Source organism: Lolium rigidum, chromosome 5 (genome assembly GCF_022539505.1).
Source record: "Lolium rigidum isolate FL_2022 chromosome 5, APGP_CSIRO_Lrig_0.1, whole genome shotgun sequence".
Taxonomy (NCBI): domain Eukaryota; kingdom Viridiplantae; phylum Streptophyta; class Magnoliopsida; order Poales; family Poaceae; genus Lolium; species Lolium rigidum.
In genome coordinates this window covers 27,424,612-27,438,453 of record NC_061512.1, presented here as the reverse complement: position 1 = coordinate 27,438,453, position 13,842 = coordinate 27,424,612, and the positions used below count along the sequence as shown (strand labels likewise).

Below are 13,842 nucleotides of genomic sequence, written 5' to 3'. Positions count from 1 at the left end.
ATTTGGTTTCTCTAAGGTCTAGATAATTTCTAGTATTGAGTTTGAACAACAAGGAAGACGGTGTAGAGTCTTATAATGTTTTCAATATGTCTTTTATGTGAGTTTTGCTGCACCGGTTCATCCTTGTGTTTGTTTCAAATAAGCCTTGCTAGCCTAAACCTTGTATCGAGAGGGAATACTTCTCATGCATCCAAAATACTTGAGCCAACCACTATGCCATTTGTGTCCACCATACCTACCTACTACATGGTATTTTCCGCCATTCCAAAGTAAATTGCTTGAGTGCTACCTTTAAAATTCCATCATTCGCCTTACAATATATAGCTCATGGGACAAATAGCTTAAAAACTATTGTGGTATTGAATATGTAATTATGCACTTTATCTCTTATTAAGTTGCTTGTTGTGCGATAACCATGTTCATCGGGGACGCCATCAACTATTCTTTGTTGAATTTCATGTGAGTTGCTATGCATGTCCGTCTTGTCCGAAGTAAGAGAGATCTACCACCTTATGGTTAAGCATGCATATTGTTAGAGAAGAACATTGGGCCGCTAACTAAAGCCATGATCCATGGTGGAAGTTTCAGTTTTGGACATATATCCTCAATCTCAAATGAGAAAATTATTAATTGTTGTTACATGCTTATGCATAAAAGAGGATTCCATTATCTGTTGTCTATGTTGTCCCGGTATGGATGTCTAAGTTGAAGAATAATCAATAGCGAGAAATCCAATGCGAGCTTTCTCCTTAGACCTTTGTACAGGCAGCATAGAGGTACCCCTTTGTGACACTTGGTTAAAACAGTGCATTGTGATGATCCGGTAGTCCAAGCTAATTAGGACAAGGTGCGGGCACTATTAGTACACCATGCATGAGGCTTGCAACTTGTAAGATATAATTTACATGATACATATGCTTTATTACTGCCGTTGACAAAATTGTTTCATGTTTTCAAAATCAAAGCTCTAGCACAAATATAGCAATCGATGCTTTTCCTCTATGGAGGACCATTCTTTTACTTTCAATATTGAGTCAGTTCACCTATTTCTCTCCACCTCAAGAAGCAAACACTTGTGTGAACTGTGCATTGATTCCTACATACTTGCTTATTGCACTTATTATATTACTCTATGCTGACAATATCCATGAGATATACATGTTATAAGTTGAAAGCAACCGCTGAAACTTAATCTTCTTTTGTGTTGCTTCAATGCCTTTACTTTGAATTATTGCTTTATGAGTTAACTCTTATGCAAGACTTATTAATGCTTGTCTTGAAGTGCTATTCATGAAAAGTCTTTGCTATATGATTCACTTGTTTACTCATGTCATATATATTGTTTTGATCGCTGCATTCACTACATATGCTTTACAAATAGTATGATCAAGATTATGATGGCATGTCACTCCGTAAATTATCTTGTGTTATCGTTTTACCCGCTCGGGACGAGCAGTAACTAAGCTTGGGGATGCTGATACGTCTCCGACGTATCGATAATTTCTTATGTTCCATGCCACATTATTGATGTTATCTACATGTTTTATGCACACTTTATGTCATATTCGTGCATTTTCCGGAACTAACCTATTAACAAGATGCCGAAGTGCCGCTTGTCGTTTTCTGCTGTTTTTGGTTTCGAAATCCTAGTAAGGAAATATTCTCGGAATTGGACGAAATCAACGCCCGGGGGCCTATTTTTCCACGAAGCTTCCGAAGTCCGAAGACGAGACGAAGAGGGGCCACGAGGCAGCCGGAGCATAGGGCGGCGCGGCCCCCGCCCGGCCGCGCGGCCCTATGGTCCGGGCCCCTCGTGCCGCCTCTTGACCTACCCTTCCGCCTACTTAAAGCCTCCGTGATGAAACCCCCGCACCGAGAGCCACGATACGGAAAACCTTCCGCAGACGCCGCCAACGCCGATCCCATCTCGGGGGATCCAGAGATCGCCTCCGGCACCCTGCCGGAGAGGGGAATCATCTCCCGGAGGACTCTACGCCGCCATGGTCGCCTCCGGTGTGATGTGTGAGTAGTCTACCCCTGGACTATGGGTCCATAGCAGTAGCTAGATGGTTGTCTTCTCCCCATTGTGCTATCATTGTCGGATCTTGTGAGCTGCCTAACATGATCAAGATCATCTATCTGTAATTCTATATGTTGCGTTTGATGGGATCCGATGAATAGAGAATACTTGTTATGTTGATTATCAAAGTTATATCTATGTGTTGTTTATGATCTTGCATGCTTTCCGTTACTAGTAGATGCTCTGGCCAAGTAGATGCTTGTAACTCCAAGAGGGAGTATTTATGCTCGATAGTGGGTTCATGCCTCGCATTGACACCGGGACAAAGGATGTAAAGTTCTAAGGTTGTGTTGTGCTCGTTGCCACTAGGGATAAAACATTGATGCTATGTCTAAGGATGTAGTTGTTGATTACATTACGCACCATACTTAATGCAATTGTCTCGTTGCTTTGCAACTTAATACCGGAGGGGTTCGGATGATAACCTCGAAGGTGGATTTTTTAGGCATAGATGCAGCTTGGATGGCGGTCTATGTACTTTGTCGTAATGCCCAATTAAATCTCACTATACTCATCATGATATGTATGTGCATGGTCATGCCCTCTTTATTTGTCAATTGCCCAACCGTAATTTGTTCACCCAACATGCTCGTTTGTCTTATGGGAGAGACACCTCTAGTGAACCGTGGACCCCGGTCCAATTCTCTTTACTCGAAATACAATCTACTCGCAATACTCGTTCTACTGTTTTCTCGCAAACAATCATCTTCCACACAATACGGTTAATCCTTTGTTACAAGCAAGCCGGTGAGATTGACAACCTCACCGTTTCATTGGGGCAAAGTACTTTGGTTGTGTTGTGCAGGTTCCACGTTGGCGCCGGAATCCCCGGTGTTGCGCCGCACTACATCCCGCCGCCATCAACCTTCAACGTGCTTCTTGGCTCCTCCTGGTTCGATAAACCTTGGTTTCTTTCTGAGGGAAATCTTGCTGCTGTGCGCATCATACCTTCCTCTTGGGGTTCCCAACGAACGTGTGAGTTACACGCCATCAATATCCTTGTTCTTTGCCAACCATCTTCTTATCCTTTGATTTTAGTGTTGTTGGTAAAGAAGATTTATGAGTGCTTGGTTTATTTGTTTTTCTTCATGCACTCATATCTCGTAATTGTTGGACTCAAGTTGTTCTTGATAAGCATATTCACTTTATCTTAGTTGTGTTCTAAATGATATATAGGGAGTGAGGATTCCATGTTTGTGCATATTGTATTCAAATGCAAACATTATAAATTGTGCACGAACCTTGGGGAGCTTTCTTATTTAGAGCACTATATCTCTCTTATCATGATATCTTTGTTTGTCCAACTGGATCTTTGATTGCTTGCTTTATTTATTGAAGCTCACTTCACCATGTTGTCTTTATGCAATCTTTGATCCTCAATATAGTTTGACTTCCTTCAAGTATTCATCATTGGATATGTGCACTTGATTCCACTCAAATTATGAGAAGTGCACACTTTGGGGAGGAACTCACATTATATTGGCCTTCTAAATTTTTCACCCATTTTGACAATCGATGCCAATGGGGGAGAAGTTTAGAGGGTTTAAGGGAATGGTTTTATACTTAAGTTTGGTTTGTGCTTAAGTGTTTTGCCTCTCATGCATTCCATATTTATATGTCTTGCATGGTTGTATATATATAGTGGAAACTATCCCAAAGGTTAATCTTGACAATGTATGCAATGAATTCATGTTCATCACACGTGCATACATTGTGGGGGAGTTTTCTCTATATATATTGGTTCTACTCACATCCATTGCATTTGTTGTAGTTGTGTGAGTAGAGCCGGTTTTGATATGGACTAGTTGCTTTGTGTTACTTGACCATATCAAATACAACCTCTTGTATACAACTTATTCTCGGATAAGTTGCGTACTTGTCACTAATATTCATTATATAAATCCTCTTATTGTGGTTGTCATCAATTACCAAAATGGGGGAGATTGTAAGGGTATATTGCCCCTATGTGTGGTTTTGGTAATCAATGACAACCCCTATGGACTAATATTTTCATTGAGTTTATATGAAGGAATATTCCATAGGTACTACTTGCTCTCCATGTGTTGGATTCAAGTATGGATGCCATGAAGATAAAGATATACCTTGTGTATTGGCATCAAGATCATCGGTATGAAGATATATATGTGATATGATCAAGAAGAAGAAATGAAGATGGAGTTCTTATGTGGAACTCAATATTAGCCATGCTCTATCTTAAGTGAGTATGAGAAGATACAAGGTTGAATTGGGCAAGTTCAAGATGAGCATCTTGAGTGGATCACATGCTTGAAGCTTGCCGTCCATTTGGTGATAGTGAACATGTGAAGATGTGCATCAATAGAGCTTTCCCATCATAGTGTATGGGGGAGCATTTCTGAGTATACACGAAGCGACAATGATCAAGTGATGGGATGCGCAAGGCAAAGGTATGGCCTTGCTAGGTTTTCCTTTTACCGGTCTCAAGGTGGATGTTGGGAGACCGGATTATAGGATAGATAGCCGCACTATTAAGAGGGGCTTTCGGTTGAGTAACTTGATCACATCGTCTTAGGGAGCTCAATCCTTTGCATACTTTGCACATTCTTATTGCTTCTTGGTATTTCTCGGTGTGAGGTTCTTGAGCTTGTTGCTAGCTTTACAACAAGCCCAAGTTCATCGAAAACGGAGTTCACATGCATCTTCTATTGCGTTTTCGAGGTTGGGTGATTTTACCGGTTATTCATGATATAAGGTTCTACCTTTTATATTCATGATAAAATCCCCTTCTACAGATTCTTGGGTTTTCACTTTCTATAAGATAGCATTTGTTGTTATCTTCCAAACAAAATTGGTTTCATGCGAATCGGAGTTCGGGAGCATTAGTTATTAAAGAAAAAGGAAAAAGGGAAAAATGATAAAGAGAAAAAGAAAAAAAGAGGCCAGCGGACCGGCCGGCCAGACCGGACCAGCCACCGGCCCACCCGGTCCGCGCCGGGGTTTCGGCTGGTGCCTTCCGGGCCACATCCAGGGGCGTTGGGCCCGTAACCGGCAGCAGGCCCGGTCCGCCGACCGGCATGCCCAGCGCCCTCCCCGGCCCGGCCGGAACCCACTCCGGGCCGCCTTCCCGCCGTTCGGCCCACGCGGCCGCGTGCCCCTGCGCAGCCCACGCGCCCCCGCGCGCCCGGCCGGGGCTGGGCCTCTCCGCCCGTCGGCCCACCGCTGCGCAGCCCGTGCGCCCGGGCGCCCTTGCCTACTCGCCGCCCGCGCGGCCGCTGCCCGGGTCCGGTTGCTGGGCCGGTCCGGCCGGACCCCCAGCTGGGCTGGTCAGCGCCAAATCCGGCCGGCCGGCCTGGCAGCCGGCTGGGCCGTTTTCTGTCTAGTTTTTTCTGCCCGATTTTCTGTCTTTTTCCCCCAACAGCTATTTTTCCCCTTTAGCTATAAATAGGCTTCTTCCACCTTGAGCCAAACTAGTTCTTCCCATTCTCTCTCCTCCATTGCTACTATTTGAAGAACTTGCTCTTCCCCTTGAATCCTCCAACCATTCTTGCTCATATTTGAGGATTTGAGAGAGGGGATCTAGATCTACACTTCCACCAAACCGTTTCTTCTCTAAGTGAGGGAATCTCTTGGGATCTAGATCTTGGAGTCTTTGGTTGACTTTCCCCTTGTTCTTCCTCTCCAATCTCATCCTAGCATTCGTTGCTTTGGTGGGATTTGAGTGTGAAGGACTTGAACACCTCCGGTGTTCTTGCTTTGCATCATTGCATAGTGTTGAGCTCTCCACCACGATTTGTTCGAGTGAGAGACCGTGAGCTTGTTACTCTTGGAGGGTGACCTCCTAGTTGGCTTGGTGATTGGTGCTCCGGTGATCTCTTCAAGAAGATTGTGAAGAGGCCCGGGCTTCTCCTTCGTGGAGCTTGTGAAGTGGTTGTGGAGCTTGCCATCTCCGGAGCGGAGGAAAAGCTAACCATAAGGAAAGGGCCATCATCCTTCGTGGGTGTGGTTCGGAGAATAGGGTGAGCCTTCGTGGCGCGGGGAATCCTTCGTGGGACCTCCACTCCTCCAAACGTGACGTACCTTGTTGCAAAGCAAGGGAACACGGGAATACATCCTCGTCTCCGCGTGCCTCGGTTATTTCTATACCCGAGCTCTCTTTCCTTGTGATAGCCATCGTGCTTGAAGTACATATATCTTGCTATCACTTGTGCTACATATATCTTGTGCATATCTTGCTTAGCTCTAGTTGCTATTGTTACACTTAGTTGAGCTTAGCATATTTAGGGTTTGTGCTTGTAAACTAAACGATAGTTTAATTCCGCATTCATACAAGACAAATCCGCAAGAGTTTGTAATTGCCTATTCACCCCCCCCTCTAGGCGACATCTCGATCTTTCAATACTCCATGGCAAAAACTTCAGAAAGACGCATGTATGTTCAGTATCATTGGTGGATATGCAGGTGAGCAAATTCTGCAAGTTAGCTCTTTGCCAAGCTAGAATAGCTTCACGTGAGTTACATGTAACCTGTATAGCTTGCATAACTGAGATTTGCTTACTGTTGCAGCTCAAGAAGTTTAACTGAGTGTATCCAGATGAATTCCCATCCCTTAGTACAACCATTAGAATACCCTGCGGTAATGAATCAGTTATATCATTCCTCTCGGGTGGTTTAGCTGGTGGTATATCTAGCATAGCTTCATCATCAGATACTCCTCCAAATGCAATGACCTGATGTTCAAATTGGGACCATATGTCGGTCTTATCATGGAAGGAGAAATTGCCAGTACTGCTGACCGTAGCCCAACAAGTTCATTACCCATAGTTTCTTTGCTGATGCTATTATTCAGAGGGGTCACTGGAAATGCTGAAACTCCTGGATCCCATAGCAGCCTCAGTTTTCTCATACTATGATCAATACTGAGCTGGCTAGATCTTGTGACAATTGAATCGGAGGCCTTCAGAACTGGATAGTTCCATGTCTTCCCATCATCTTGTTGCTGCAGCTCAAGGGTGTAATCCCTCACAACTGAGATAATATTTATGCAATCACTATCTTCTTTCTCATACACATCATAATTTGGCATGCTCTCGAACGCCTGAAACTGCATTTGGTTAGCAGTAGCAGACATGGGAGGTTGTTGGGGTGGTATCACATTATCTGATGCCTTGCTGAAACACTTGGTAAGCCGTGCTTTGACTAACTCCTCTAAAGACTTGCTGGATTTAGTATATTCATGTGTCTTTTGCTCCAAAATACCGTCAACCACATCAACAAACACATCGGTGCAGCCCTTTGTGCCAACATCAAATGCATTGGATACTCGTTCTGGATAATCTTCACTGTATGCATTCTCGGATGCCTTGTGGAAGAACTTGGCAAATTGGTCACTCTCCTCTTCATATTTGTGCTGCTCCGGGATGCCAACAAACACACCAACAAATTCAGATAAGCAACCATTCCTTTCATCATCACAGGCGTCAAACACTGGACCAGGAGTAGCTCGCTCTAACGGATAATTTTCTGGTAGTGCATAGAAGCTATGCTCAGTACCATCTGCTAGGAACACACTTTGGCGCTTGAGATTATCAAAGCCATAATGGTGTGGCAGTCCATCAAGATATTGCTCAGACAGATTGCTGCTTCCACCTTGCATACAAGAACTCTGAATCTGGGGGGCAACATAAGCAGGAGCTGCAGAGAACATGGAGGGAGCAGACGAGAACACCGTGCTTCCTGATGATTCGTGGAGTGAGTCCAAGCTAGACTGGGATGGGCCTTGGTGCGTGTCGAAGTGGTGGTCAAGACCAGCGTTGGACATGGAGAAAATCCCAGGGCCCGTGTGCTCGCGGACGAATTTCTCGTCAGCGATGGACACACCACCGGCGCCGTTGCTCTTGGTGAGGCCGCCGCCTTTGCAGTCTGTAGTCGCAGGTTGGAGGACGCTGCCGCTCTTGCCGGCGCCCTTCTCGCCTGTGCACAGCGCGAGGGAGGTCTTCGCCGTGGAGGGGGACTCGTTCGCGTACGGCTCCATCGCGATGCAGCCAGTGGGAGAGGAGAGAGGAAATTGCACGTTCTAGCAATCCTTGGGGAGATCGTTGCAAGGGCCAGCGACTCAAAACTTTGGTTGCAAGGACCAGCGACTCTAGGTGTGAGTGCAGACTGCACAATTAAACGACATGTCATACCCACCCTTGCACCTGGCAACAAAAGCGGATGTTGGCTGTGTGCCACACTATGCGGACTCACCATTTTCCTTCCATATTTTGTCATAAGAATTCTAATAGCTATATGAAAAGAAAATAATGTGCATAATATGGCTAAACCCTATCAACGGTACAACGACTGCAACTTTCTATGGCGAGGGTCTTGCAAATCTTCTTTTCGTAACTCGTTATTAGAGTCGGAGCTGCCTAGCTATGCGCGAGAAGTCACCGGCTTGTTTGTCATAGGCAGGCTTGATCTTCATGTTGCTGCTACCATGATGTCTTCGTTGGTGGTCGTTTCGTTGGAGAAGTCGGAGTCGCTACATAGTCATGACGATGATGTTAGTGGGCAACCTTGACGACGATCCTCGCTTCAGAGGTGTATGTGCAGCTCCCACAAAAAATGGCAAAAATATCTGGCCACGTCACAATTCCCGCCACCGGACCAGGGGCGGGCTAGGACACCATGCCACAAGGAAACGCGTGTACCGGCGGCATGTAGTGGATATGCCACGAGTTGATTGGACAGTCGGTTCAGAGAATTTCCTGCCATTAATAGGGCAGAAATTTAAAATAATTTACCACGAAATTTAAAAGAGAATATCATTCAAATTTAGGAGCTTGATTCCCGTCGTCGATGAACAATTTATCACCGTTGCCGACCAAACCTTGGATACAAGATCTCGACCGCCTTTAGGAGCTTGTCGAAGAGATCCAGGATGGCTTCAAACAGGGTAGGTGGTTGAGATGCAAGAGCGCAAGTACCCTGGGTAGGTGGTGGGAAAAGAGAACTTTAGAGGGCGAAGGAAGGAAAATGGTAGCCGCTGGTGGGTCATTTGTCGCTCATGACCTAGAAGAAAGCATATAGAGACGCATATACTGCTTGTTTATTTCTTATATAGACGTGTTTTGGGTGACTAATTTGTGCAGGTTGTACCGATTAATAGTCAACCAATTAAATCAGTTAATCGTCTGAATTCCGATTATTCGCTACCCCCAAGCTGACCGAGCAGTTAACGATTACCGATTTTCTTACCATTGACAAATTTGACATGATTTTGACAACTCTAGTGTAATGTCTTGTCAAGGACGTGCACCAGTAATATATATGCCATTGATAGGGTTTAGCCATATTATTCTGATTATTTTCCTTTCCATGTAGCTACCTGTTACAGCAATAGCTATGGCAAAATATAGGCAACGGTTGCCTACCAGGTTTTGTTTAATTGTGTAATATAGTAATTAGAGGGAATGGGCGGATCCAGCCTTTAGCTAATGGGGACGGCTGCCCCCACTCAAATTTTTACCACCTTGTATTATGGCATGCTAAATATTGATTTGCCCCCACTTAATAAAAATATTTGCACCACTAAGCACATCTTTGCTCCCACTAAAAATCAATCCTGGGTCCACCTAGAGCTATTTGCAAGCAATCACGCCTAAAGTCGCTGGTTCTTGCAACGAAATTTTTGAGTCACTGGTCCTTGCAACAATCTCACCAAGATTTGCTGGTACGTGCAATTTCCTCGAGAGGAGATGGCGGTGGAGGTTAGGGTGGAAAAGTCAGACGCTTGGACGGGGGAAAAGCCAATCGCGGGCTTGTACGCGGAGGTGGGAGGCGGGTAGGAGTATGTGGCGGCGTAGGGGAAGGTTGGTGGGGGTAGGGGTGGACTTGAAGCTCGAGGCTCCAGGCTCGGCTCAAGCTCGACAAGGCTTGGCTCGGGCTCGACTCGGCTCGAAGGTCGGACAAGCCAAGCCTAAACCTTCAAATCAAGGCTCGAGGCTCGACAAGCCCGCTCGATGAAGCTTGCAAGCCGGCTCGAAGGCTCGATGTTATAAAAAAAATAACCACACCCTTTACTAAAAATGTAACATTTCACAATTATAAACAATAATTGCTTCAGGTTTTATGTTGTACAAGACATGCCAGCAACTAAAGTGACCAAACAAGTTAAATTAATCTGCATCTTCCTGGATAATATTTCAAACAAGCAAGTTATGTCAATAATTTATGCTATTTCTTTATCAGTAAATTGAATTTCGACCGATCTGAGCACTCAACAATTTGTGAACCGATCAAGATGTATCCACCGTGGGGGCGCTAAGGGCATCTTCAACGGGGCGACCCATCCCGCGCCCGCGCGTTCGGATGGGTCGAGCCGGACAAAAAAGCAGCCCAACGCGGGGACGCACCGCAAAAGCGGACGGCCGCGGCGTTCGGAACGACGCAAACCCGGCCCAAATCTGGGCTAGGTTTGCGTGGCCGCGGATGGCACGCGGCGTCCGCTCGCGTCCGGGCGCTTGTCGCCTCGTCTCCCTTGGACCCATCGCGTCCGTTTGGGTCGCCCGGTTGGAGATGCCCTAAAGAAGGGAAAATGTGAGTTGTGGAGGTCGCCATGAATTGGACTTGTAGCAGGCGGCGGCGGATTTGGGTCAATTTGGATGGGAATTGGAGAGGGAAAAGAGGTTGGGGCGGTGAAGAAGGGGAAAGGGTGATGGTAGGCGCCGGCGGAGGATAAGGCGAACGGGGCGTACGCCGGAGCGGCGAAGGTGTCGTAAGCAGGTGCGGTGGTGGGGAAGTGGGAGGATGGGCTCTCCATAGAATCGAAGATACCATTTGTCAGGATCCCGATTGGATCTGACAAGCTAGGATCATTCTAATACAGGAATTTGACAAGAATTGAGAGAAGTGAAGGTAAAGTGTAGGAAAGTAAGAACAGAAATTAAGAACAAGATAAATTTAGGTTTTTGATTTCTTGATTGATTTGAACATGATACAACGCTAGCCTTATAAAGGCATAGCCATCTACAAGATGATGACATCCTAGGTGAAATACCGATACTGCCCTCAAACCACTAATAATCCCATGTTACCTATACATATCCTATTCCCTGACAGGCCACCTGCTCCTCCCTCATCCGCCTCCCTTGCTACGCTGGCTCCGGCGACTCCTAATTCCCCGCATCTCTGTAGCCTCCATGATCTTCTTCTCCCCCAACACTTAGCCCCTTGACCTTGACCGAGGCAAACCCTAGCCTCTGGTTCCCCATGGAGATCGAAATGGAGGCGGGTGGTCCTAGTTCCAGGAGGAGGAGATCGGTGTCGCCGGGGAAGGATGAAGATGGAGGAGGCGTAGACCACATCAGCGCCCTCCCCGATGCCGTTCTTGGCGAGATCATCACCCTCCTCCCCACCAAGGACGGCGGCCGCACCAGAATCCTGGCCTCCCGGTGGCGCCACCTCTGGCGTTCCGCTCCTCTTAACCTTGAATGCCGCGACCTGGGTCAACTCGCTGTTGTCTTGGTATCGCACATCCTTTCCTCACACCAAGGCCCTGGTCGCCGCTTCTGTATCACCCAGGGATCAATCATCTACACATCAGCTACCACCATGGACGCCTGGCTCCGGTCCGCCGCTCTGGATAACCTGCAGGAGCTCGACGTATGGTACGGCCCACACCGTCCGTTGTCAGCATCCACCCTCCGCTTCTCCAACACCCTCCGTGTATTCGCCATCGGAGGATGTGACCTCGCCTACAACACCGGCCAACCACTTCACTTCCCCATGCTTAAGCAGCTAGGAATCGAACATGTCAGCGTCTCCGAGCACTCACTGCACAGCTTGATTGCCTCTTGCCCAATCCTGGAGTGCTTGTTCATTAAGTACTCCGTTGGATTCAGTTCCATCCGGATCAACTCCCCTAGTATTAAAAGCGTTGCCATCTCTCGCTGTGGGACTGATGGATCTGGATTTCATTTGGTCGGTCAGATTCATCTACATGAACTCATAATCGAGAATGCCCCTTGCCTTGAAACGTTGCTTGATCTCTGCAACAAATGTCTGCATGTATCGGTGGTTTCCGCGCCCAAACTGGAGACATTAGGCTTCCTTTCTGAGCAGCTGAGTGATGGCATGGACATCTCCACCCGGCTAGTGTTTGGCTACACAGCTATTCAGGTAACTGTGCTCCTAACCATAGTTATCGAGGCTTATAACATGCTGCTATGTTATGTGTGTGCGTGGAGGAGAAATTACATCTCTGCTGCACATGTCTATGGCCTAATACTGTCTGCATTCCATGTATGATATAAAGGGATTGCAGGTTGATGGCCTAGCACTGTCAAGGTTTTAGCCATCCGTATGGAGACTCTTAATTTGGATGTAGTTATTGAGTTGATGAAATGCTTTCCGTGCTTGGAGAAGCTGTACATTCAGGTGATGCTCCATCGTTGGTACTCATTTTGATCTACTTAATGTTGAAGTTGTTAATTTTATACTTGTCTGTGTTCTTCTTTACAGGGTTGGTCAACAAGGGAAAATTGTTTGTGGCGTCGTAAACACCGGGAGCTTATCAAATGTTTTGATATTCGTCTAAAGACAATAGTGATATCAACTTACATTGGCTTCTGGTCTGAAGTCAACTTTGCCACATTCTTTGTACTCAACGCTAAATCTCTGGGGTTAATGATATTTGAGGTTAACTCTTCCAACGAGGAGTTCATTTCAAAAGAGCAGAAGAAACTTCAGTTGGATAACAGGGCTTCAAGAGGTGCTCGGTTTCGTTTTACAACTGATAGATGTCTGCGTGGCCGTTTAGATATCGACCATGTCCGCGATTTGGATTTAGCTGATCCTTTCATACGCAGATGTTAAACTGAGTTTGCTCTTCTGAAGTACTGTTCGACCTATCTCATTTTGTGTTTTGTACAAATTATGACTAATTCTAGTATATCTAAATTACAATCTTTCTTAAGCTTATATTAGTTGAGTCATTTACGGGTGAACTTATCTGTGTGGATAGTTAATTTACTGATATACTGCAACAGCAGTAGTGTATGCGGCAAAGCGCCATACACAATCTGACTGAGAACCTGAGGAATAACTAACATTGGTAGCTCCAGACCTGCAGTCGAAGACAATAAATCATACAGTGAATGTTTAAACTCCTGGCTTGATGCTTGAACATATCAATGGCAAGTGTAAACTAGCTCTGTAACTTCAGCTAGAGCCTAGCCAATAAGGTTTCAAGTGGTGTTTGGTTTCTGGGACATCGAACATGTTGATTTGGACTTAATTGATCCATTTGTAGTGACCATGTTGAAAAAGAAACTTGGTTTGTTCTGTAGTAGGTAAAGTTTGTGTTAACCTGAAACCTTATCACAAACTATTTATATACTATTTATATTTTTGTTTATTGTGTTAGTTTGCGATTAGTTCTTGTCTTTCTAATCTTGTTTGCAAATTCTATTTATAAGTTAGCTTTGCCAAATCATCAAAACTATTTCGCCAAAGCAATGAAACCTAACCCGTCCTAATAGGATTTTCTCAGGGCATCTAAAGTTGTAAACGGCCACCTCGTGGAGAGCTCCGGGGTTGTACACGATAGCCGCGCGTTGGGGAAGGGCTGGCCGAGCCCCTCGTTTTGTCTCCAGAGATTAGTTCACGCGTCGCCTGACGATTGAGCAGGCCTAGAGCAAGGTGTCGGAAAACCGTAGCCGTGCCAATTCCATGCCATGTTTCTCCTCCCTCCGCTCCATCTCCTGGTCAGCCGCCGCCACCCCCGCCCATTCGCACTCATT

At 45.9% G+C, this 13,842-nt stretch overlaps 1 pseudogene; it reads left to right on the top strand.

Annotated features, from left to right (window-relative positions):
- Window positions 1-11,167: 11,167 nt before the first annotated feature.
- On the top strand, window positions 11,168-13,021 carry LOC124654562 (annotated as a pseudogene).
- Window positions 13,022-13,842: the final 821 nt, after the last annotated feature.